The sequence below is a fragment of the Narcine bancroftii genome, chromosome 5, assembly GCF_036971445.1.
Source record: "Narcine bancroftii isolate sNarBan1 chromosome 5, sNarBan1.hap1, whole genome shotgun sequence".
In the NCBI taxonomy this organism is placed as follows: domain Eukaryota; kingdom Metazoa; phylum Chordata; class Chondrichthyes; order Torpediniformes; family Narcinidae; genus Narcine; species Narcine bancroftii.
Window position 1 is genome coordinate 177,421,023 of NC_091473.1, and position 25,438 is coordinate 177,446,460.

A 25,438-nucleotide genomic window follows, 5' to 3' on the forward strand; every position below is an offset into this window, starting at 1 on the left:
CGTCACGAGGCTCCCGCGTCCGATTGGTGGCGCAGGGTGACCGCTCACCCGCCCTCTATCGAAGGCAATGGGGTCACTGCAGCCACTGGTTGAGCAGAAATTGAGGTTCAAGAATTTAATGTCAAGATGGTCATGGGCACAAGGTGGGCTTTCTTTTGTTCGACCTGCAAGGACACACCAAGAGGAGCCTCCAGTCCAACACCCCATCAAAACAAGAAGGAGAAGCCCAAAGGACTCCCTTCAGAGACATGGAGTGACCGCAGATCCTGCCACCTTCTCCAATGCTGCCACCTCCAGGGATGATGATCACCCAGGTCAATTTCTTTGGCCTCTCTGTCATCAGCACCCTCAGAAATCCCAGTCCCGATGCCAAGTTCCAACAAGACACAGCCTGCTGTGAGACCTTCAGGCAAAGGACCTGCTGTCATGGTCCCTTCGCCTGGAGGATCCTCTCCCAGGTTTCTCCTTCTTCTCCCCTGAGCCAGTTCCCTGCTTCCCTGGAGCCTACAACCTTCAACTTAAGATACAAGATTCAATTTATTGCCCTGTAGTAATAAAGAGTGCAGTATTACATGAAATTTGTTTTCATCTGCCGTGAGGCAGACAGTTTCGCCATCGGCGGAAATTGCGTGAGGCGCCTCTTACAGTCAGACAAAAAGCAGAAGGGAGTCCCCGCAAAGTCATTGTGTGCCCATGGATTCGCCTCCAGCGCTCCCGTCACTCCTGCAGCCACACACCATCGGCAGCCCGAGCTCCAAATCCAAACCTTTGACGCTATCAGGAACCCTTCAGCCGAAATGCTCTCGCATCTGACACCCGGTACCCCTTTGGCCACTCCTGATCCAGCGCCCAGCAATCCACAGCCTGGCGTGAATCCCTCATCTGCGGTCGCCAGCAGCCCACAGCCTGCATGGGTTCCTCACCTCGAGTCACCAACAGCCTCTGAGCCCCTCACTGGTCCGCTGATATGGTCACCATCACATGGCTTGTCTACTCTGCTTCTCCTTCTCAAATGGGGGTTGGTCTCCTCATCCTCTGGTGCCCTGCAGTAGTCCTCTGCTTCCCCAGGGTCTGCAACCCCTCATGGCTGCTGCCGATCATAGCGGCGATACTCTACGCACAGACCACTTGGTTATGTTCTTTTTAAATAAAACTACCGTTGGCTCCATTTACAGATCATTTAAAGCCTGTACAGATTTGATGGCAGTCAGACTGAGCAGCAAAGCTGATGCAACTGGCCACAGGGTTATCAGGCAGGACAATAAGCAGTAGGATCCCATGAAGCAGTACTGAAAGACCCACATCTCTGCTCCCCCCCCAGATTCATGGCAGCGCTGTCATCCAAGTGTCAGCAACAAAATTAGGGATACCACCATTTATTTGAAAGAAAAAGGTGGGTTACACTGCTGCCAAATTGCACTGTCCACTTAAAAGTGACCTGATTGCCCAAGTTGCACATGTGCAGGCTTACAGTGACAGATGTCAGTGTTTGCTACTTGCTGGTCTGACACTGTCGCCACTTCAGAAGACTTGATTGTCCAATCCCAAGCAAGAATGCAGAGGAGCTACTACTCCCTCCCTCACACAATGATAAGGATGGAATTCTAGAAAGATGTTCATGAAATTATCTATCCCTTCCTCAAACTATTTCGACATCTGATTCCAGGAATGATTCATAAGGATATGGGTGTTTTCAACTTTCCAATTCTGTGACTCAATATAGAATTTTATGTCTTTATTTATAATTTTTTTTGGAGGGGTCCTGTGCTATTACAAGAAAGGCCAGCATGAGTCAGTCTTCTGATGAAGAATCTTTGACCTGAAATGTTAAGCTTTCCACAAAATGCTGCCTGGCCTACCAGGAATTTCAGATTTACAGCATCAGTAATTTTTCTGATTTCCCTTTTTTAATCTCCTCTAGGTCATGGTGGTGATCTACCTTGAACTTCAGCAATCCTTCAGATGAAGATACTCCAATAATGGTCCAGGGGAAGTAGTCCAAGAATTTTGACCTACCAGTTTCAGGATACTGGTCAACTTGGAAGGGAACCTGCAAGTGGTGTCTTCAATTTGCCTCAACACTTTGCCTTCCTGCTACTTGAGATAATAGCAGAGGTAAGCAGCCACTTTACATTTTATAGATGGTATACGCTGAAGCAACTGTGGCTTTCATGGAAGGAATTGGTGGATAGGACAAAACTAAGCAGCAGCTTCATCCTGGATCACACTACTTTTCTTTATGTTCTTACTAATCCTCACAGGGTTTCAGGTATCAACAGCAAAAGTAGTTAAGTGACTGATCTAATTAAGTTTCTGGTCAAGATTTCAGGTTTTTTGTCAGAGTACATTCATGACATCACATGCAACCCTGAGATTCCTTTTACTGCAGGCGAGGCAGAATTACCACTTATTGGTAGTGCAAAAAACCGTACACATGGAAGCAAATAAATGTAAACAGACTGAAATACAAAGGAAAAAACAAATCAATAAGTGCAAAAAATAAGTTCTTAAATGAGTCCCTGATTGAGTTTGTTGTTGAGGAGTCTGATGGTGGAGGGGTAGCAGCTGTTCCTGAACATGACCTCTTTCCTAATGGCAGCAGTGAGAACAGAGCGTGTGCTGGGTGGTGTGGATCCTTGATGATTGTTGTTGCTTTCTGACAGCAATGTTCCGTGTAAGCATACTCGATGGCGGTGAGTGCTTTGCCTATGATGTCCTGGGCTGTGTCCACTCCCTTTTGGAGGGCTTTACACTCAGGGATATTGGTGTCCCCATACCAGACCATGATGTAGCCAGTCAGCACACTTTCCACCATAAATCAGTAGAAATTCACCAATGTTTCCAATGTCATACCAAACCTCCGCAAACTCCCGAAGAAGTAAAGACACTGACGTGCTTTCTTCACAATGCCATTAATGTGTTGGGTACAGGCAAGATCCCCTGAGATAGTGACTTCCAAGAACTTAGGTTTGCTCACCCTCTCCACCTCTGATCCCCCAAAAAAACCTCTGGTTTTCCCTTCCTGACATTGGTGATGCACCATTCAGCCAGGTTTTCAATCTCCCTCCTGTATGCTGGCTCATCGCTTTTTTAAAATACAAAACACTATTGTTGCATCATCGGCCAATTTGTAGATGGTGTTATTGTTGTACCGAGCCACACAGTTGTAGTGAGTAGTGCAGGAGGTTAAGAATATGGCCCTGTGATGCTTCGGTACTGATGGAGATTGTGGAGAAGAAAATATTACCAATCTTCACTGATTGTGGCCTGGAGGTGAGGAAATCGATGTTGAGTCCCAGGTCTTGGAGTCTGCTGATCAGTTTTAAGGGGATGATGGTGTTAAATGCCGAACTGTAGTCAATAAAGAGCATCCTGATGAATGCATCATTGCTGTCCAGGATGTTGACGATAGGAATTTGGCAATTTGACCAAGAATACATGGTTAAACTTCCTCTTTTTGGAGATTCCCCAGCATACCTGAGGCACAAATGTTACTAATTTCATCATGCCTGAATGTTGTCTGGGTCAAACCACTTGCAGATGCAGAGGCCCTTCAGCCCACACATCTGCATTGAATAGGATGCCCAAATTACACCAAAAGACTGCTGCTTGAACATAATCCGTATCCCTTCATTTCCTGCATACTCATATCTCCATCAAAACACCTCCTAATGCTACTATTGTATCTGCTTCCACCACTACTCCCACCATCCTGTAAGTAACTTGCCCCATACATTTCCAATTAACTCCCCCTCCACCCCACTCATCTGAAACACACATCTTCTAGCATGTAACAATCCATCCTATCAATGCCTACCATAATTTTATTAATTTCTATTAGGCCTCCAATGCCCCAGATAAATCATTTCAAGTATGTTCAATCTCTCTCATGAGCTCATTCCTTCTAACAGGCAGCATCCTGGAAAGTTTCTTCTGTGCCCTTTCCAAAGCCTTCACATGCATCCTGCAATAGATGACCAGAATGCACAGAGTGCTTCAAGGGCAGTCTAACCAAAGTTTTAACGGGAGCAACATAGAACATTACAGGACAGAAATCAGGTGCTTCGAGTCTGTAGCGAACTATTATTCTGCCTCGTCCCACTGACCTGCACCCAGTCGATAGTCCTCCTTACCCCTCCCATCCATGTACCTGTCCAAAATTTTCTTCAATGTGAACATTGAACCCGCATTCGTTCCACACTCCCACTACTCTAATGCTCCCCCCTAAACGTTCCCTCTTTCACCCTTAACCCATGTCCTCTGGTTTGTATCTCGGTTATTTGATCAAAACTCATAATTTTGTATGCCTCTATTAAATCTACCCTTCTTCTTCTACACTCCAGGGAAAATAGTCTTAATCCGTTTAACCTTTCCCTGTAACTCAGTTCCTGAAGTCCCAGCAACATCCTAGTAAATCTTCACTGCACTCTTTCAATCTTATTGATATCTTTCCTGTAACTCAGTGGCCAAACCTGCACACAATAATCCAAATTTGGCCTCACCAATGTCTTATACAACTTTACCATAACATCCCAACTCCTATACTCTGATTTATGAAGGCCAATTTTCCAAGAGCGCTCTTTACCACCCTATCTTCCTTTGATGCCACTTTCAGGAAATTATGTGTCTGTACTCCCAGATCCCTCTGTTCTACTGCACTCCTCAGTGCCCTACCATTTACCATATATGTCCTTTCTTGGTTTGTCCTTCCAAAATGCGTCACCTCACACTTGTCTGCATTAAATTCCATTAGCCATTTTTCAGTCCTTTCTTCCAACTGGTCCAGATCCATCTTCAAGCTTTGAAAGCCTTCCTCACTGGCCACAAAGACTGCAATCTTTGTGTTATCTGCAAACCTGCTGATCCAATTGACCACATTGTCATCCAGATCATAGATATTGATGAACAGCAACAATGGTCCCAGCACTGATCCCTGAGGCTCACCACTAGTCACAGGGCTCCAAGTCAGAGAAGAAATCATCTACTACCACTCTCTGGCTTCTCCCGTTTAGCCAATGTCGAATCCAGTTTACTACCTCACCATGAATACTGCATGTCTGAGCTTTCCTGACCAACCTTGTCGAAGTCCTTGCTAAAGTCCATGTAGATTGGAATGATAGTGATCATGTTTGAATGTCCACTAGGAAGGACTTGATTATAGTTACTGTTTGATTAGACTGGGGGCTGACAGAAAGCTGGAGACACATTATGCAACTTTAAAGTAAAGAACCTTTTCCGTCATCCATGTGTTGTCTAAGAACTCACACATACAAAATACAAGATGAAACATGGTGTCAGAAGTGAAATGAAAGAAATTAGAAGGAAATACTTTAAAAGGTAAAATCTAAGGTCAGTAACGGATCAGTGAAGAGAAGCTAACTCAGTGAAAAATGGAAGGATTACATCCACCAGCAAAACTTCAGCTGACAGGAAATGTGGCTGAAAATTGGAACTGATTTAAACAGCATTCTGGATTGCATTTAGTGGCAGTTAGAGCTGAATAGAAAAGTGATAAAGTGAAAGCGTCACTTTTCTTACATGTCATGGGTGATGAAGCCCTGGATGTGTATAATAACTTCACATTTGCTGCTGAAGAAGACAAAATAAAACAGGAAAAAAAATAATGGAAGAGTTTGAGGCACACTGCATACCTAAATGTAATGTGACATTTGAGAGGCACAGATTTTTCATATGTATACAGAAAATAGAAGTATTGATCAGTATGTGACTGAATTGAGAAACAGAAGTAAAACATGTGAATTTGCTGGATTGACCGACTCGCTGTGTGTGGTATTCCAGAGAATAGTCTTAGGGAAAGACTGCTAAGATAGCAAAATATAGACCTGGAAAAAGCCATAGCACTCTGTAGGGCTACAGAAACTGTAAAAACACAGGCAAAAGAGCTGTTCAATGAATATAGCTGCAACGTGGATGCAATGAGCAAGAACGGATGTAAACCGTTTAACAAAAAGTACACTAAAGTAGAAAGAGAGACGTGGCCAGTGAACAAAAATGAAAGGGACAATAAAAAGCGGTACACACCACCTACCAAAAAAGTGTCCAGCATATGGTAAAACATGCAATATGTGTAACAAAAGCAACCATTATGCCCATTGCTGTAGGAACCAAGTACAACAAAGCATGGTTCATGCAATAGATGAGAGAGATATAGAGAAATTCTATGTAGTGTTGTTACTGAAAACAAGAAAGAAAACAGAGATTGGATGTTGAGGTTAAAAGTGAATGACATATACATTTCAGTTAAATGGGATACTGGAGCACAAATTAATGTAACATCAGAGACTGATTTTAAGAAGATTAGACCGAGACGAAAGATGTATGGAACAAAAGTGAAGGTGACAGGATATTCAGCTACTGATATACCAGTGCAAGGAGAATGCATTCATCATGGTACCAAAGGATGTACAGGCCATACTACTTTTGACAGCCTGTGAGAAACTGAACCTGGTAAAAAGAATCCTCATTGTGGAAAGTGAAGGAGAGACAGTCAGTAATGAACTTGTGAAAGAGTACAATGGCCTATTTCAGGGTCTAGGTTGCCTTCCAGGAGAACACACGATCAGATTGGATAAACATGTGCCACCGATAATACATCCATGCAGAAAAGTTCCATTCATGCTTCAAAAGCAACTAAAAGCAGAGTTGGACAGGATGGAAAGCCTGAATGTGATTCAGAAGATAGATGAGCCAAAGGCGTGGGTGAGTTCACTTGGCATTGTGGACAAAAAGAATGGAATGGAAAGCTTAGAATTTGCTTGGATCCAAGAGCTCTCAACAGAGCAATAGAGAGAGAACACTTTAAGCTTCCGACATGTGAAGAAATCATGTCACAGTTTACAAATGCAAAGTTTTTCAGCAGGTTCGATGCATTATCAGCATTTTGGCAGTTAAAATTGGATGAAGCAGGTTCAAGACTATGCACATTCAATAGTCCAATTGGCAGATACAGATTCCTAAGGTTACCATTCAGAATTGCCTCAGCTTCTGAAGTGTATCACAAAACTATCCATATGGTCCATGAGCACCTGGATGGAGTTCATACCTCAATGGATAACATCATAGTCTGGGGAACCATGAGAATGGAACATGATGAGAGACTAAGGAAAGTGCTGGAAGCAACAAGGAAACCAAACCTGAAGCTGAATAGAGAGAAATGCCAGCTCGGGGTGACAGAACTAATATTTGTAGGAGATATTATTGGCAGTGAGAGCATCAGACCAGATCCCAGCAAGGTGTCCGCCATTGGGAACACACCAAGGCCACAATGCAAAAAGGACATACAGAGGCTTAATGGAATGGTCAACTATATGGATAAATTCATATCCAGCCTCTCAAAAAAGATGGCTCCATTGAGAAGACGAACAGAAAAGAACATTGAATGGGAGTGGAAACATGAGCATGAAATGTCATGGAGCGAAGTAAAGAAACTGCTCACAGAGGAACCAGTTCTGAGGTTTTATGACCCAGCGAGACCCATCAAGATATCATCAGATGCATCACATAGTGGGCTCGGTACAGTTCTTCTGCAAAAATATGATGACTGGCAACCCATTGCGTATGCATCACGCTCAATGACAGACATGGAGATGCAATATGCTCAAATTGAAATTGAGCTGCTCAGTATCACATGCGCCTGTGAAAGGTTTTGTCAGTTTGTTTCAGGACAAGCAATCAGTGTAGAGTCTGACCATAAGCCCTTGATTGCATTGTTCCAAAAGCCATGAAATGAATGTCCACTGAGAATACAAAGAATGATGATTAGGCTGCAACGCTATACACTGAATGTGGCATACACTCCGGGTAAGCTAACGTACACAGCAGACATGTTGATTAGAGCTGTTGACATGAAAAAGCCTGCAAACACCAAATTGGATGAAGATGTGAATCCCTTCGTGGACATGATGACAAGTGCACTGCCCATATCGGATGCAAAAATTAGCTCATAAAGTCAGAGACAAACAAAGATGAAACACTGAGTCAACTGAGAAAAAACCATCTTGGATGGATGGCCCGACATGAAGCAGGACTGCTCACCTGACATTACAGAGTAGTGGAACTGCAGGGTGGAACTATCAATGGTTGAAGACATCATCTACAAAGGAAATAAAATCCTTATCCCAAAGAGTCTGAGAAAAGAGATGCTAAAGAGGATCCATGGAGGATATCTCGGAATTGAAAAGTGTAAGAAAAGAGCACGAGAGGTGATGTACTGGCCAAGAATCAACAATGATATAACAAGTGAAGTGCCAAACTGTACAATATGCCAGAAATATTATGCAAGCAATTCTGCAGAACCACGAAAGCCACACCCAGCACCACACAGACCTTACCAGAAGGCAGGCACTGACCTATTCAAATGTCAAGGGAAGGACTATCTTGTAGTCACATACTATTACTTCCTGTATCCAGAGGTGTGTAACTGGACACCACCACTGCAGATGCTGTAATAACAGGTATGAAAGCCATATTCTCCAGACATGGCGTGGCAAGTGAGGTCTTCACAGACAATGGACCCCAGTTTTGCAATTTAAAGTTCTGACCGTTTGCCAAAGAGTGGGACTTTGTACACACCACATCAGTCCTCATTTTCCACAGTCCAATGGTCTATTGGAAAAATCAGTACAGACAGTGAAAAGACTGATCAACAAGGCAAAAGACAGTGGAACCGATTTCTACCAGAGCATGCTAGTATATGCACAACACCACTTGAGTGTGGCATGTCACCAGCACAACTCCTTATGGGACATAGGCTAAGGTCAAACCGACCCATTCAGGAGAACTTCCTAAAAACAAGAGGGGAAGAAAGTGAGGAAGTTCAAAGAACAATAGAAAGAAAAGCAAAAGTATTACTTTGACAGAGGAACAAAAATTCTACCAGAACTCCACGCTGGTGACCAAGTAAGGCTAAAAAACAAAACAAACTTATGGGCTCAGAAGAGAACTGTCCTTAGTGAAGCCCAACCAAGATCATACACCATTCAGACAGATGAAGATACTGTTCTGCAAAGAAATTGTCAAGACCTTCAAATGGGACCAGACACAGTAGATGGAAAGACGGATACTGTTGAACAACCTGAAGGCACATTTGAGAAGACATCGTCTGAGGCAACAACTCAGATTCAAGGACAATCAATTAGGAGATCATCAAGCCACATGAATCCTCCCAAGAGACTCATTGAGCAAATTTAAAGACTCCTGTTCTAGAATGAAGTAGTGCTATCTTATTCACTCTTCAAGTTTTAGTGTCTAAATGTGAACACACAAAACAAGTTTAAAAAATGTTAACAATGTTGATAATAATCAAAATATGTTCCTAATGTTAAAGTTAAAATTGCAGTTATACAAAGGAAGCATGTTAGTTAAAAGTAAGCTACTTTTGTTTGAAGAAAGGGAGATGTAATGATAGTGATCATGTTTGCATGGCCACTAGCAAGGCCTTGATTATAGTTCCTGTTTGTTTAGACTTGGCTGCCAGCATGGGGCTAACATAGACCTGGAGACACAGTATGAAAGATCTGTAATGGAGATTTGTAGCCTCATGGCCTGCCTCATGTGCTGTTTACAACAACTTTAAAGTAAAGAACATTTTCCTTCTTCCATGTGTTGTCCAAGAACTCACACAGACGAATACAAGATGAAACATAAATAACATCCACAATCTTTCCTTCATCAACTTTTCTGGTAACTCCTTGAAAAACTCTATAAGATTGGTTATACACAATTTACCAGTCACAAAGCCATGTTGACTATCCCTAATCAGTTTCTGGCTATCCAAATACTTGTTTATCCGATCTCTTAGGTCACCTGCCAATAATTTACCTACTATTGACATCAGGCTCTCCAGTCTATAATTTCTTGATTTATTTTTGGTGCCTTTTTTTTAAACAATTGAACAACACGAGTTCCCTGTAATCCTCCAGCACCTCATCCATGGCTAAGGACTTCTTAAATATTTCTGGCAGGGCCCCTGTAATTTCTACACAAGCCTCAAGGTCTGAGGGAATATCTTGTCAGACCCTTGGGATTTATCCACCCTTATTTGCTTAAAGGCAGCAAGTACTTCCTCCTCTTTAATCTATATCGGTTCCATTACCTCACTGCTTGTCTTCCTTACTTCCCACGACTCTGTTCCCTTTTCCTGAGTTAATACTGATGTAAAAAAACACATTTAAGACCTCCCATTTCTTCTGGCTCCCTACAAAGCCGACCACTTTGATCTTCAAGGGGACCAATTTTGTCCCTTACTATCCTTTTGCTCTTAATATACCTGTAGAAACCTTTAGGATTTTTCTGCACATTTTCTGCCAAAGCATCCTCATGTCTTCTTTTAGCCTTCCTGATTTGTTTCTTAAGTCTTGCATTTTATATACGCATCTAGTTCCTCATTTGCTCCTTGTTGCCTATACGTGCTATTCACCTTTCTCTTCTTCTTAACTATTTCCCCAATATCCCTTGAAAACCAAGTTTCCCTATGCCTGTTAACTTAGACTTTAATCCTGACAAGAACATATAAACTCTACTCTCAAAATGTCACCTTTGAATGCCTTCCATTTACCGAACACATCCTTGGCGGAAAACAACATCCCTATCCACGCTTCTAGATTCTTTCCCATTTCCTCAAATTTGGCCTTGCAGTTTAGAAGACTGTTTAACCAGAAGACCAGACCTATCTTTATCCACAATTAATTTGAAACTAATGACATTATGATCATTGGACCTAAAATGTCCCCCTACAGATTCTTATGTTATCCATCTTATCTCGTTCCCTGATTGGAGATCCAGTATTGCAGTCTCTCTAGTTGGTACCTCTATATATTGATTTTGAAAACTTTCCTGAACACATTTGACAAACTCCAAGCCACCCAGCCCTTTTATAGTATGGGAGTCCTGGTGAATATACAGAAAGTTAAAATCTCCTTCTATCATAAATTTATGTTTCCTTCAACTGTCTGCTAATACCTCCACAGATTTTCTCCTCCAATTCTCACTGACTATTGAGCTGTCCATAATACAACCCCATGAGTGTGGTCATGCCTTTTCCGTTCCTCAGCTCCACCCATATAGCCCCAGTAGATGAGCCTTCTGGCCTATCCTGCCTGTGCACAGCTGTGATAGTTTCCCTGATGAGTAATACCACTCCTCCCCATCTCATCCCTCCTAGTATATTGCATCAGAAGCAACGGAAGCCCGGAATATTGGCCTGCCAACCCTGCAACCAAGTTTCACTAATGGCCACAATGCATAATTCCACATGCCAAACCATGGTCTAAGCTCGTCTGCCTTTCCTACAGTAAACCTTGCATTGAAATAGATGGATTTGAGAACATTTCCCCCGCATACAACCCTTTGATTTCTGACTTTATATGCAGTCTTCACATCATCTTTTCCCTCCTACACTTCACAAACTGCTCTGGCACTCTGGTTCATGCCACCCTAAAAATCTAGTTTTAACACCTCTGAGCAAAACTACTCAACATTCCTGCAAGGATTTTAGTCCCCCTTCTCGCTTAGATGCAAACCATCCTGTTGGAACAGGTGAGAGCCCAATGATTCAGATAGCTGAAGCCTTCCCTCCTAAACCATCTCTTCAGCCACACGTTAAACTGCATTATCCTCCTATTTCCAACCTCACTAGCACGTGGCATGAGGAGCAGTCCTGAGATCATAACCCTGAAGGTCCTGTCCTTCAACTTAACGCCTAACTACATAAACTTGCTTTTCAGGACCTCATCACCCTCCATACCCACGTCACTGGTCCCTACATAGACCACGATATCCAACTCCAGCTCCTTTTCCCTAACCTGGTTTGTAAGGATGGATTTCTCACACATGAAGTCGTCAGGGATACTGCCTACCCAAATTCTGCAAGAAGAGCATATCCCTGCCTGGCAGCCATTCCCACTATCTATGAAATAGAAAAAAAAGTTAGAAAAACCTGCCCTTACCTTGCCTTAACTCCTGCACTTTCTCCTCAGCCTCTGGTTACTAAAAGTTCAAATATCAAGTTGTACAGGGAGCCATTCCCAGAACTGCCCCTCCGCTCTGTTCCTCCTTCACTTTCATTTGCTCTTGATCAGCTTTCTCTCCCTCTGACTTGATTGGCCCATTACTTTTTTATACACAAAGTTTATTTAACAGTATCCACAAGGGCACAACATGTCTAGTGTAGTAGTTTAGCGCAACACTGATACAGTGTCAGGTTCGAATCCGCAGCCATCTGTAAGGGGTTTGTACATTTTCCTCATGGCTGCACGGGTTTCCTCTGGTTGCTCTGGTTTCCTCCCACCCTTCAAAATGTAGCGGGGGGTGGGGGGGGCGGGTGGTAGGTCATTTGAGTGTAATTGAGCGGTATGTGCTCATGGCTGAAAGGGCTTGTTACTGTACTGTATGACAAAATTTAAATTTATATTATCCACATGGTCTCACTCAATAATCTCCTGATACTATCCAAAGTATTAGGAGCCACACTGCACTATCTGCATACAAATCACAAGTCAACCTTGAAAGTGAAGGACAATGACAGCTCCCTTCCAGACAGATTGAACACCTCCCGAGCACAGTTTGTGAAGAACAAGACGACTCCAAAGAAAACTTCATGTCCCCTGTGGCTGAGGTGAGGAGAACTCTGTGGTGATACATCACTAACCTACTGCAGGGGCCAACCTGTGTACCTGCAGAAGAGCACTGGAGGACAAGTCAACACCTGGCAGGCTGTCAATCAGCCGAACTGATTGGACCAAGCCCCACCCGTTCAGCTGCCAATCACCCTCCAGGATATAAGCTAGATCTAGCCCCACAAGGTCAGTCTCAGAGCTAACACAGCCACTCTCACAGCCAGCTCTGTGGAAGTTTATGTAGAATAAAGCCTGTTGAACAGACTTTATGTTTTGTGTCTGCTTTTCTGCTCAATAGCGCATCACAATTTATTCCACATAAAATTTGAACCTGTAATGGAGAAGCTCCTGAGTGCCAGGAGCCTGAAAGTTGACCAACGTCATCCGGAAGCACAGGTACGCTTCAAAATCTGGAAGAACATGGTCGAAGCGATCATCGAGGCACACACTGACGACATCCTCTACTCCAACAGGAAAAGTCTCGTCTTATTCCGTTTGAAGCTGGGTCCCCGAGCTTTCCAGGCCCTCAAAGTCTGTACCAAGTACTCTGAAGCAATTAAAAAACCCAAGACACCATGTACAAACCTTTCACAAACATGGTCTTCGCAAGGTACCTTCTGAGTATTCATGCCCAGCAGCCCGGAGAGATGGCCAAGTCGTACCTGGGAGCCCTACGTGAGTTAGCCCGACTGTGCCTGGCAGAACCCGGGGTGATCAAAAGGGAGGTCGAAAGGTTGATCAGAGATGCCTGCATCCAGGGTCTACACTCGAGAGCCGTCAGGCAAAAGCTGCTGGAGGACAATATCTACTCCCTGGCCAAAACAGTGGAGGTAGTCCAAGCCCTGGAGGCAGCAGTCCTGCACACCAAAGCCTTCGACTCCAGGCTTCCCCAGGTCTCCATGTGGTCAGCACAGACCGCAGCTGTGGCCCAAAACCAGATGGTGGATGAGAACATTGCTGCTGCGGGCCCCCCACGCCCTTGTAAGTACTGTGGGTCCCGGTGTGGGTGAGATTGATGATCGCGCCAAACCTGCCTGGCCAGAAATCAGAACTGCTCAAGATGTGGGAAGAAAGGTCATTTCGCTAAAGTATGCCTTTCAAGCCTGCTGGCAGCTCAGTGGCCCTCTACAACCTGGGTGCCTGGGGTAGGGAAGGCATGGCAGGTTGGCGTGGTCTTGGACCCCTACCCGGTCCCAGCCGTGCAATTGCCAGGTAACACCATTGCCCCCATAGCAATTTCCGGCCTTCCCAACCTCGGCAGCCCTACTTCCGGCCTTGCCGGCAACGATCACCATGAGCACACCATGTGCCCAGACCAGTCCTCAACCATGCCAGCGCTCCCCCGTTAGGATGCCATGTCTGCAGACTACAATGATGTCACTTCCGGTCCACGGAGTGGCGTCACTTTCATCACCCGTGATTATGTCACCAGCACCAACAGCCAACGGCATGGCATCACTTCCCCCAGTGCAGCCAACGCAGCCATGGAGGAATACCAGCCATGCTGTCGCCACACCCCCCCCCCCACGCAGTGCCGCCATCTTGTGCTGCGCAGGCACAGGCGCCACAGCCACCCGGGCACTCACAGGCCTACAACGAGCACAGCACCGACAACGATGACAATGTGGTCAACACGGGCACTGACCAGGCCACCCTACCGATGCACCCCATGCCTCCGGACACCGCCAATCACCACCCCACCGCACTCCATGCCTACAGAGAGCGCCACCAGCCAACACTTACCTCTCATGATGCAGAGGACGCCGCCAGCCAAAACTCGCCTCCACTGTCAGGGAATAATCACTCGGACCCCGAGATGGTCCTAGCAGCCACCGCACTGACCAGAGACATCCTCACATCCTCGGGCGCTCCATGATGGACGTCAAAATCAATGGGCAGGTAACAAAGTGCCTAAGCGACAATGGTAGCACCGAGAGTTTTATTCAACTGAGCATGGCCCACTCACTACAACTCAAAATCCACCCCACTACCTTTTCTATTGCCTTCGCTGCCCAGGACTGAACTATTAATACCCTCGGGTGCTGCTCTGTCGATCTGACTGTCGGGGGGAGACATACACCGGGTTCAGCCTCCTGGTCATGCCCAAACTCTGGGCTTAGACTTCCAATGCCAGAGCGTCACCCTTGTCTTCGGGTGGGTCCCTACCCCCACTTATGCTCCACAGCGCACCGTCCAACCAGCACCGGCCAACCTGCAGCCTCTCCACGCTGCGCATTGCCCCTCCCGCCCTCTTCTCACACCTCATGCCAGACTGCAAGCTGATAGCCGCAAAGCAGACTGAGACTTCATCAGGGCAGAGGTGCGGCGGCTTCTGGCAGAAGAGCCCAGCAACAGCCCATGGAGAGACCAAGTCCTAGTGGTCAAAGGGAAAAGCAAGCCAAGGATGGTCATGGACTACAGCCAGACCATCAACCAGTACACCCAGCTGGACGCCTACCCCCTACCAAGGATAGCCGACATGGTCATTGAGATAGCCCGCTACCGGATCTTCTCCACAATTGACCTGAAGTCGGCCTATCACCAACTCCCCATCCACCCGCGGGACAAGCCTTACACCACCTTCGATGCAGACGGGCATATTTACCAGTTCTGCCGAGTTTCATTTGGGATCACAAATGGGGTCTCCGTTTTCCAGCGGGAGATGGATCACATGGTAGACTGGCACATGTTAAAGGCAATTTTCCCATACCTGGATAATGTCACCATCTGCAGCCACGACCAGCAGGACCACGATGCAAAGCTGGAGAAATTTCTCCGGACGGCTGAGGAGCTGACCTCATTTACAATAAAGAGAAGTGCATGTTCAGCACCACCCGCCTTGCCATCCTGGGGTACATCGTGGCATATGATGTCATCGGCCCAGATCCAGAACAGATGTACCCATTAATGGAGCAAGTCCTTCTGCCACCCAGGCATCACCCGCTTATACCATTTTATCAAGTCCCAGAACTTCCCGTACATTGTCAGGGATGTCAAGACCATGACCAAGGCGTGCCGGATCTACATGGAATGCAAGCCCCACTTCTTCCGCCTGCCCCAGGCTCACATCATAAAGGCCACTCGGCCCTTCAAGCGCCTCAGCATAGACTTCAAGGGCCCCCTGCCTTCCATAAATCGGAATGTCTCGCAGTCATAGACAAGTACTCCTGCTTCTCTTTCTCCATCCCATGCCCAAACACCTCCACGGGCACTGTAATCATGCCACTGACGCAGATCTTCACCATGTTCAGCTACCCCAAATTCATCCACAGAGGTCTAGCTTCATGAGTGAGGAACTGCGCCAGTACCTGACAGTAATGGGCATTGCAACTAGTTGCACGAGGTAATGGGCATGTGGAGCTTGAAAACAGGGTCATCTGGAAGGCAGTCTAAGGGGTGGTCCGTAGAGTACTGGCAGGTCACACTACCCAAGGCACTCCATGCCATCAGGTCAGTCCTGTGCACGGCTACCAACGAGACCTCTCACAACCGGCCGTTTTCGTTCCCCCGGAAATCAGCTACGGGAACATCTGCCCCCAGCATGGATCACGTCCCTGGGACCAGTGCTCCTGCGTAGACACATGCGGGCCCACAAGGTCGACCCCCTGGTCGAGCAGGTGTTCCTCCTACACGCAAACCATAACTACGCCTACATTAGGTTCAGTTGCGGCAGGGAGGACACCATCTCAACCAGGGACCTGGCACCAGCTGGAGCACCAACCACAGCACAACAGCCTCCATCGCCCCAGGACCACGCCGGCCTGATACACTCCCTGGACCCGGACAGCTGTGGGACACCCAAGACCACACCAACCTGCCATGCCTTCCCTACCGCAGGCACCCAGGACTCACTCCAACCTAGGGGGATGAACCCGCCCCCCCCACCCATCCAACGCCTCATACACACCAACTCCGGCCGCCCCGGCCACTCCACCACACTGCACCACACCTGCCGGTCCAGCCCCTGCCCCCCCAACTAGCCCCCGCTTACCCCTCGCTGACCTTTGACAAGGAGCCAACCCTGCAACAGTCTTAGAGACTCTGATGGCTGCTGGACCATCTATTCTTGTAAATAATGTATATATGTTTGGGGCTTTGGTAGAACATGGAATGTAACCTCCTCCCCAGGACAATTTTAAAGATGGGGGTGAATGTGGTGATACACCACTAGCCTACTGCAGGGGGCAACCTGTGTACCTACAGGAAGAGCACTGGAGAACAAGGCAACACCTGGCTGGCTGTCAATCAGCTGACCTGAATGGACCAAACCCCACCCAGTCGGCTACCAATCACCCTCTGGGTTATAAGCTAGATCCAGCCCCTTAAGGTCAGTCTCAGAGCCAGCACAGCCACTCTCACAGCCAGTTCTGTGGAAGTTTATGTAGAATAAAGCCTGTTGAACAAACTTTATGTTTTGTGTCTGCTTTCTGCTCAATAGTGCATCACAAACTCTATCCAGGGTGAACCTACACAAAGTGGCAGGACCAGACAACATTACCTGGTCCACTACTGAAGGACTGCACAGACCAATTGATGGAGGCCTTCATGGACATCTTCAATATCTCACTGCAGCAGTCCATCATTCCCTCAGGGTTCAAGACAGCCACCATCATCCCGGTACCCAAGAGGCTGATAATAACAGGCCTCAATGACTACCGCCCTGTGGCACTGACCTCCACCATTATGAAATGCTTCAAGTGTCTGGTGGTGGAATGCATCAAAGCCCACCTCCCAGAGATGCTGGACCTATTTCAATTCATGTATAAAATAAACTATTCCACAGACGATACTATAGCCTTGTCACTTCACTCCATCCTGACCCACCTGGAGAACAACGCTTCACACACCAGGCTGCTGTTCATTAACTTCAGCTTGGCGTTTAACATAATCATTTACCAGAACCTGTCCTCGCTGGAACTCAACACCCCTCTTTATAACTGGATCTGTGTCTCCCTAATGGAAAGAACACAGTCTGTCTTGGTCAGTAGCAGAATATTGAGCACCGTCATGCCAAGCACAGTTGCACCTCAGGGCTAGGTGCTCAACCTGCTCCTGTTCATGCTACTGACCCATGACTGCATCACTAGATCCAGCTCCACCAGTGTCATCGAGTTTTCAGATGACACAACAGTCGTTGGCCTCATCGGCAACAACGAGGAGTTGCCCTCCAGAGAAGAGGTAGAAAATCTCATGAAATGGTGCAAAAGTAACAACCTGAGTCTCAACATGGATGTCGAAGGAAATGATCATGAAGTAGAGAGAGTAAAGAGTTGAGAGCACCAAATTTATTGGGGTCCATTAACTAGTGACCTACCGTGAACACTCAACATCTCCTCAGGAGATGCATCAGCAACTGTACTTCTTGAGAAGACTGAAGCGGGCAAGGCTACCGGCCACCATTACATCAACCTTTTATAGGTACTCTATTGATTGCGTCCTGGCCAGCTACATCACAGTGTGGTACAGTTGCTGCAGAGAAATGGATTGGAGGTCAATCCACAGGACCATAAGAGTGGCAGAGAGGATCACTGGAGTCTTCCTCCCCCCCATCAATGTGATCTGCCACAGTGGTTTTCAAACTGCCCCCCCCCAAACTCACAATCTCAATGCCATAAGTGCTCTGTAATTAGTAAGGGATTGTTTAAAATGGGATGTGAGTGGGAAGGTAAGGTTGAGAACCACTGCTCTAGACGCAATTGTTACTGAAATATTTTGTTTTGAAAAATTGGCATTGACCCATTTCCTTTGGAGTTATGAAACCGTGCGTATAACGAGTCAATTAGGTACGACTAAAACAGTGGTTTTCAAAGCTCTTTCTTTCCACTTACTAATCACAGAGCACTATGGCATTGGAATTGCTTAAGGGGGAATGTGAGTTTAGGGCAGGGGTGTCAAACTCAAATTCACGGAGGGCCAAAATTAAAAACTTGGACTAAGTCGAGGGCCGAACTAAATATTTATTGAAAATTTTCAACAACATCTGCATGTTTTCTCTTCTTTCAACATATGTAATGTTAAACATTTTCTTATTAAAATAAATGTTTAATAATAGTTTTGGATAAACTCTTTCCAGAAGCTTTAACAAATGAGAAATAAAATATTCAATAAATAATATTTCTCTATAGAGGATTTGTCAAATGTTGCTAGTGTGCTGTCGAATAGTAAAATCTGAGGGCTATTGAGAATGTGGGAGAATAACATGATTCCTGAAACAATCAAATGGGTGACTGATTGTGGGCATGAACTCTAGCAGGGTTATTTGCCATGCCCTTTTTCCATTGGTACAGATATCCTTTGATTTACACACTTTTCAAGTTTTATGCCTAATGAGCTTGTATCCAGGTGCAGGACCATTTTTAACCAGGAATATATTTATCACTGTGACATGAAACTATTGGAAGATCGTTTTATCCTGAGATTAAAGTTCATAATACTTACTCAGGCCTGTGTGCGGGAGGGCGGGGTTTGCGGGCGATCGGGTTGGACAACGACAGTGCGGGGGCATCGGCTCTCGCTGCAGGGCGGCATCTCGGCGGATCAGCGGCCCCATCACCGTGAGTCGCGGGTCGGCCTGCGGCAGGGAGGGGTAGTGGGCAATGGTCCTGGCGAGGTCAGGCCCGAGGCCTCCGGTTCCAGGCGCTGGGAAGCGGCCTTGGCTTCCCCTGCCAGGCCCCAAAACCAGAGTCCACGGTGAGACCCTGCAAAGTAAACAGAGGAGGTGGGGGCGATTAGCGGGCTGACGCCAATGCATTCTGGGATTTATAGTATTAGCTGTGCATGCGCTATACTGGCACGGCGGCCAGCGGGTCACCTCTAATACATTTTTGAAATGATCTTGCGGGCCAAATATAATTATATCGCGGGCCAGGGCCAGAGTTTGACATGTGTGGTTTAGGGGAACAGTTTGAAAACTACTGATCTACCAGGATCATTGTGTGAAGGGGGATACACAATATCATTGAGGACCCCTTCAACACTGCACACAGCATCTTTCAGTTGCTCCCATTGGGGAAAAGATACAGGAGTATCAGATCCAGCCACAGCAGGCTGAAGAACAGCTTCTTCCCACGGGCAATAAGAATGCGGAGCGACCAAAGGAACTACTCACACTAACCATCCGAGATGCTCATATTTCGGGAACAATATTTATTTTACTATTTATTTGTATAGATGAAATACTTGGCCTTGGTATTGTTTGTCTGTATGTATGTGTGTTATGTCTGGTTCAATGTCTGCAAGTTTTGCACCAAGGATCAGAGAATGCTGTTTCATTGGGTTGTACTTGTACAATCAGATGACAATAAATTTGATTTGACGAGCAGAAACCCTTACATAAGGTAATGGGCATAGCCCAGGACATCACAGGCAGAACTTTCCCCACCATCGATAAAATCTACATGGAGCTCTGCCATTGGAGAACACTAGCATTCATCAAGGATCCACACCACCTAGGACATGCTCTGTTCTCGCTGCTGCCATCAGAAAAGAGTATCGGTGCCACAGACTCACACCACCAGGTTCAGGAACAATTCCTATCTCTCTACAATCAGACTCCCAAGCAACATACACAGAGACGCGTTTAAATACTCTTATTTTGGACATTGTTTATTACTGAATTTTTTTCTGTATTTGCATCATTTATTTACATTTCCCCCTTTTGTAAACACATCCTTTTCTTGAGTATAGTTTACACTACCAATAAGTAGAAATTCTTCCTGGCCCACATGAAAAAGAATCAAGATTGTACTTGTCAATGAATCAATGGTCACAACTTCACTTTTTCTCTTTTTTTTGCACTAATTATTTAATTTTTTGAGAGGTCACGTGATGAGAAGCTGGCAGTACGACGTCAACCCCCTGAGCTCCGGGGACAGAGCAGAACAAAAAAATGGTTTAAAGGTCAAATCATTTTTTTTAAAAAACAACAAAAACATTCAAATAAAAGCCCCTACCTTGATGCAATGGGGAAGAAGAGCTTCAATCAAGGAAAGACAGCCAGCAAGGTGGGATGGACAGCCGCCACCCGATCGAGCCCACTTCGTGGAAGCTAAGATGGCATTTCCAGCTCCAACCCGATGCCCAGGAAGCCCCGACGATGGAGGTCCAACCCGCTGAGGATGTGCCAGCAGCAGGCGAGACCGACCCTGGGAAGACCAAAGGTATGGTCCCCAACAAAGCATCGGGAGATGAGAGGCCTGCTGAGGGAGCCGAGCTCTGGAGCGCGGCGCGCGGCGCGTCTCTCCCTCCCGGAGGCATGGACAAAGTGTACCTGGGAGTGCTATACAATAGGCTGCGGGAAAGGCTTACCTGGGGATGCAGGAGGCCTCTGCCCTCCATCAGGAGAATGGTTCCAGTGGCGAGGCCGACAGCGAACAGGAGATAGATGACAAGCCTGGAAGGAGAAACCCACGGAGGACCTAGGACTCACTGCAGCAGCAAGTGGCTATCAACAATAAGGGGAGGGGGCACGGAGTCCTCACTACAAGACATCCTGCAGGCTATGTTGGGAATGGAAAAAAGGCTGGCCAAGGATTTAAAAGAAAAGACTGGAGAACTATACAACAAAATGAATAGATGGGAGAATTCCCTAATTGGATGATCAGGAAGGGTATCTGAACTGAAGAATAGAACTGGCAATGATGACAGAATTAATCAATTAGAGACCGAGTTTGCCACATGGGAAACGGAAAGGGGATGGCTCTGGCAGATGATTAATCCCGAGAAAATTACAGCCAGAGGAATACCATCAAAATTGTGGGACTGTCAGAGGGTCGGGAAGGGAGAGATCCTGTGGCCTTTTTCCAGCATTGGCTCTCAGAGTTCCTGGGAAAGGAACAACTGGGGGACCTGGTAGAGGTAAAGAGAGCCCTTTGGATCCCCTTCCCATGCCTGGGCCCTGGTCAGAGACCACGCTTGTTCCTGGTGAAGCTCCTGTGCCACCAGGATCGTGAAAAGATTTTAAGGGCAGTGGCGGTCAGGGCAAAAGGGAGGGGAGGGGCCAATGGAGCTAGAGGGGAAAAAAATTCTATTCTACTCAGATAGAAGCATGACCCTTCTCAAATAGAGAAAAGAATTTGAACCAATAAAAGGGATGGCTAAACAGAAAGGGCACGAATGTGTCCTCAGGTACCCGGCAACCCTGAAAGTCATAATGTCAGGTGTTGAAAGGAAATTTTTGTCGGAGGCCAAAGAGGCCCAGGAATTTGTGAAGAGGCTGTTGGTCTGTCAGAAATAATATATATGGGGGTAGTGCCAAATGATCAGTGTTAGTATTTTTGTGTTCACAAGAATATATTGTTGAAAATAGCTAGATATTAAGAGAGTAACAGTAGAATTAAGAGTTGTAAATATGCTATGGAAAGAATTTATGAAAAGGAAATTGTCCAGAAGGGATGGGTGGAGAGCAGTGGGAGACAGATTGGTGCAAAACACACAACCTTTAGAAATAAGGGGGATGGTGATGATAAAGTCTTGAGGGTAAAGTCACCAGAGGTTGAGGAGAGGAAGGGTTAGAGAGAATTAGAAGTGAGGAAGGAAAGTATATGGGTAAGGGGTTAAAGTTTAGTGCAGTATTTTAAATTGTTTTCATCTGTTTTTTCTTTTCTTTCCTTTTGTCGAACCTTCCTTTTTTTACTTACCCCTCTGGGGCATATGGCCTTGGTCTCTGTTTTATATTCTCAGGGTTTGTTGTGGGCCCAGCTGGCTGGAGTAAAAAGGTTGGGGAAGACAGACAAGGGGCAGTGGAGACAATGGAGAGAACATGGATCTGAAGGTCACTGGTGCAATGATCAAGAACATAAAATACATTAGTTTTAACATTAATGGCTTGAACAGAGAAGTAAAGAGGAAGAAAGTCTTGGCACACATTTAAAAAAAAGGAGTAGATCTGGCCTTTCTCCAGGAAACAAATTTAATGGAGTGGGAAAACCAAAAGCTAAAAAGGGGTTGGGTGGGTCAGGTAATATCCTCCTCATTCAGTTCACATGCAAGTGGGTAGCAATATTTGATAGGGAAGAGTGTTCTGGTGAGAGTGCGGACAAAATGGGAAGATTCGTAATGGTGCACTGTCAGATATAATCGGAATCCTGGACATTAGCAAATGTATACTCCCCCAACTTTGATGATGATACAGTTCATACAGAGCACTTTCCTAAGATTGGCAGAAAGAAAGGAGAACATCCTGACTGGGGGAGATTTTAATTTTTGTCTGGACACCATCTTAGATAAGTCAACAAAGCAAATAACTAAACCAAAGGTAGTGAGGGCTACCATTGGCTATATGAAGGAGCTGAATTTGACAGACCTGTGGAGATGGAGACATCCGAGGGAGAGGGATTATTCTTTCTACTCAAAACAACATGACTCTTATTCTAGAATTGACTGTTTCCTGGCTTCAGGCCATATAGAGGGTAGGATCATGGAAGCTGAGTACACAGCGAGACTTCTCTCAGATTATTCACCCCTGACACTAACAATAGAAATGCCAGCAGGATACGGCATAAAGATGGTGTCTTAATGGGTTGCTGTTAAAGAAGCCAGAGTTTTGTAGTTTTATAAGAATGCAGATAGATATATTTTGCGAGGCCAACCATACCTCTACTCCAGATAAATTCCTCCTATGAGATACCTTCAAAGCATACTTGAGAGGCCAGATAATTGGATATACCAAGACAGTGAAGAAAGAATATATGAGGGAGGTAGATGAATTGGAGCAAGAAATTACTCACTTAGAAAAAGAGTATCAGAAATTAGGCTCAGAGGACCACTACAGGACTCTAGCAAACAAGAAAATGAAATGAAATATGCTTCAAACCCATAACATGGAAAAGGCCGTAATGAGGTCAAAACAAAAATACTATGAATTGGGAGAGAGAGCCCATAAAATCCTCCCTTGGCAGTTGAGGGCAGAACAAGCCTCAAGGACAATCAATGCAATACAAACTAAGAATGGCAAGATCATGTATAAACCAAAGGAGATTAACGAGATCCAAATTTGGATCCAGAAGAACAGGGTAGCCTAGATCTTCCTTTCATGGAGGAAGAGATAAGAAAAGAATTGAATTCACTGCAGACTAACAAATCTCCAGGGGAGGTTGGGGTTCCACCTGAGTTCTAAAAGGAATTTAACGATTTACTGGAGGTAGTGGACCAGGCAATGGAGACCCATACCCTCCCAAATCTTTTTTGACAGCAATCATTACAACAATCCTTAAAGATCCATTATTGCTGTCCTCCTATAGACCTATTTCACTGTTAAATACAGATTATAAGATACTTGCTAAAGCCCTGGCAAATAGATTGTTGAATTATCTACCAAAACTAATGAACAAAGACCAGGCAGACTTTGTGCAAGAGAGACCAGCAATGGATAATATTGGCAGACTATTGAGTATAATGCATCTGACACAAACCAGGAATGAGAGGGGTCTGGCTGTGGCGCTGGATGCAGAAAAGGCATTTGATAAGCTAAAGTGGGATTTTCAGTTTGGGTTAGGGCCAACTTTTACAAATTGGATAAGGGTGCTGTACCATGCGCCCAAGGCTAAAGTTTTGACCAATGGACAAATCTCTCCAGCATTCCCACTGAGAAGATCAAGTAGACAAGGATGCCCACTGTCTCCAGCCCTGTTCATACTGGCCTTGGAGCCATTAGCCAAAGCCATTAGATGGACACCCAGACATTAAAGGTTTTAGAGCAGGCCAGGAAGAACATAAAATGAACTTATTTGCAGATGATGTACTGATATATCTGACAGACCCAGTAAACTCATTGTCTAGGCTCCACTGTATGCTGGAGGACTATGGGGAAATCTCTGGCTACAAGGTTAATTGGAATAAGAGTGAAATTATGCCATTCAACAAGGGGGACTACAGTCAATGTCAGCAGAACAGTTATGTAAGTGGCCACAAAATGGGATCAAATATTTAGCAGTGAGAATAGATAACAACTTGAATGATTTATACAGGTTGAACTATAGCGCCTTCCTGGAAAAATTGAGAAGGACTTAAATAGGTGGACATCCCTGCCAATAATCTTGCTGGGCAGGGTCAAGTGTATTAAAATGAATGTATTGCCGAGGCTTCAGTGCCTCTTTCAGACACTACCCATGGCATTGCCCCAAGGATTCTTCCAAAATTTACTCTCACAGGTAAGAACGTTCCAGTGGAATGGAAAGGTGGCAAGGGTCTCTATGGACAAAATGACCTGGGATTATAGTCTGGGCATATTACAAATGCCAGACATCAAGAAATATTATTGATACATCGCCTTACTCTTTGAGGGGGAGATGTACCATCCTGGGCACAAATTGGCTTGCACATAGTGGGGAGAAGGTGGCAGAGGACTTTATTTATAAATGGGATGCTGAAATGTTATTTGGAAAAGTAGACAGCTCTGTATTAAAACAGGTCATTGCCATCTGGAATAAAATTAACCAATATTTAGGTATCAATGTAGGGCTATCCCCAAAAACTCCCCTGACTCTGAATAGATTAATAACATTATGGAAGGTAATAAGATCCTGGACACCTGGCGTCAGAACGGCATCAGGTGTATAGACGATTGTTACAAGCAGGGGCAATTTATATAATACAAACAACTCAGACATAAGTATGGTTTATCGAACAAGACGTTCCACTGCTACCTTCAGATAAGATCTTTCTTACAGGACAAATTAGGTCCAACTATGGCCACGCCAAAATGCAGCGATGTAGAGACCATGATTTGAAGGGGGAACACATGGAAGTTCATCTTACTCCAGGCAGAAGGACCCAAGCCAGGCCTTCATAAATCGAGACAGATG

The 25,438-nt window shown here is 45.4% G+C and overlaps 1 long non-coding RNA gene across 1 annotated transcript in view; it reads left to right on the forward strand.

Annotated features, from left to right (window-relative positions):
- The first annotated feature begins 18 nt into the window (after nt 1-18).
- Nucleotides 19-25,438, forward strand: part of LOC138764237 (uncharacterized) — a 41,181-nt gene continuing 15,761 nt past the window's right edge. The window contains exons 1-2 of the long non-coding RNA XR_011358083.1: nt 19-143; nt 1,922-2,115. This is a non-coding gene — a long non-coding RNA (uncharacterized lncRNA). The remainder of the gene's footprint in view (nt 144-1,921; nt 2,116-25,438) is intronic.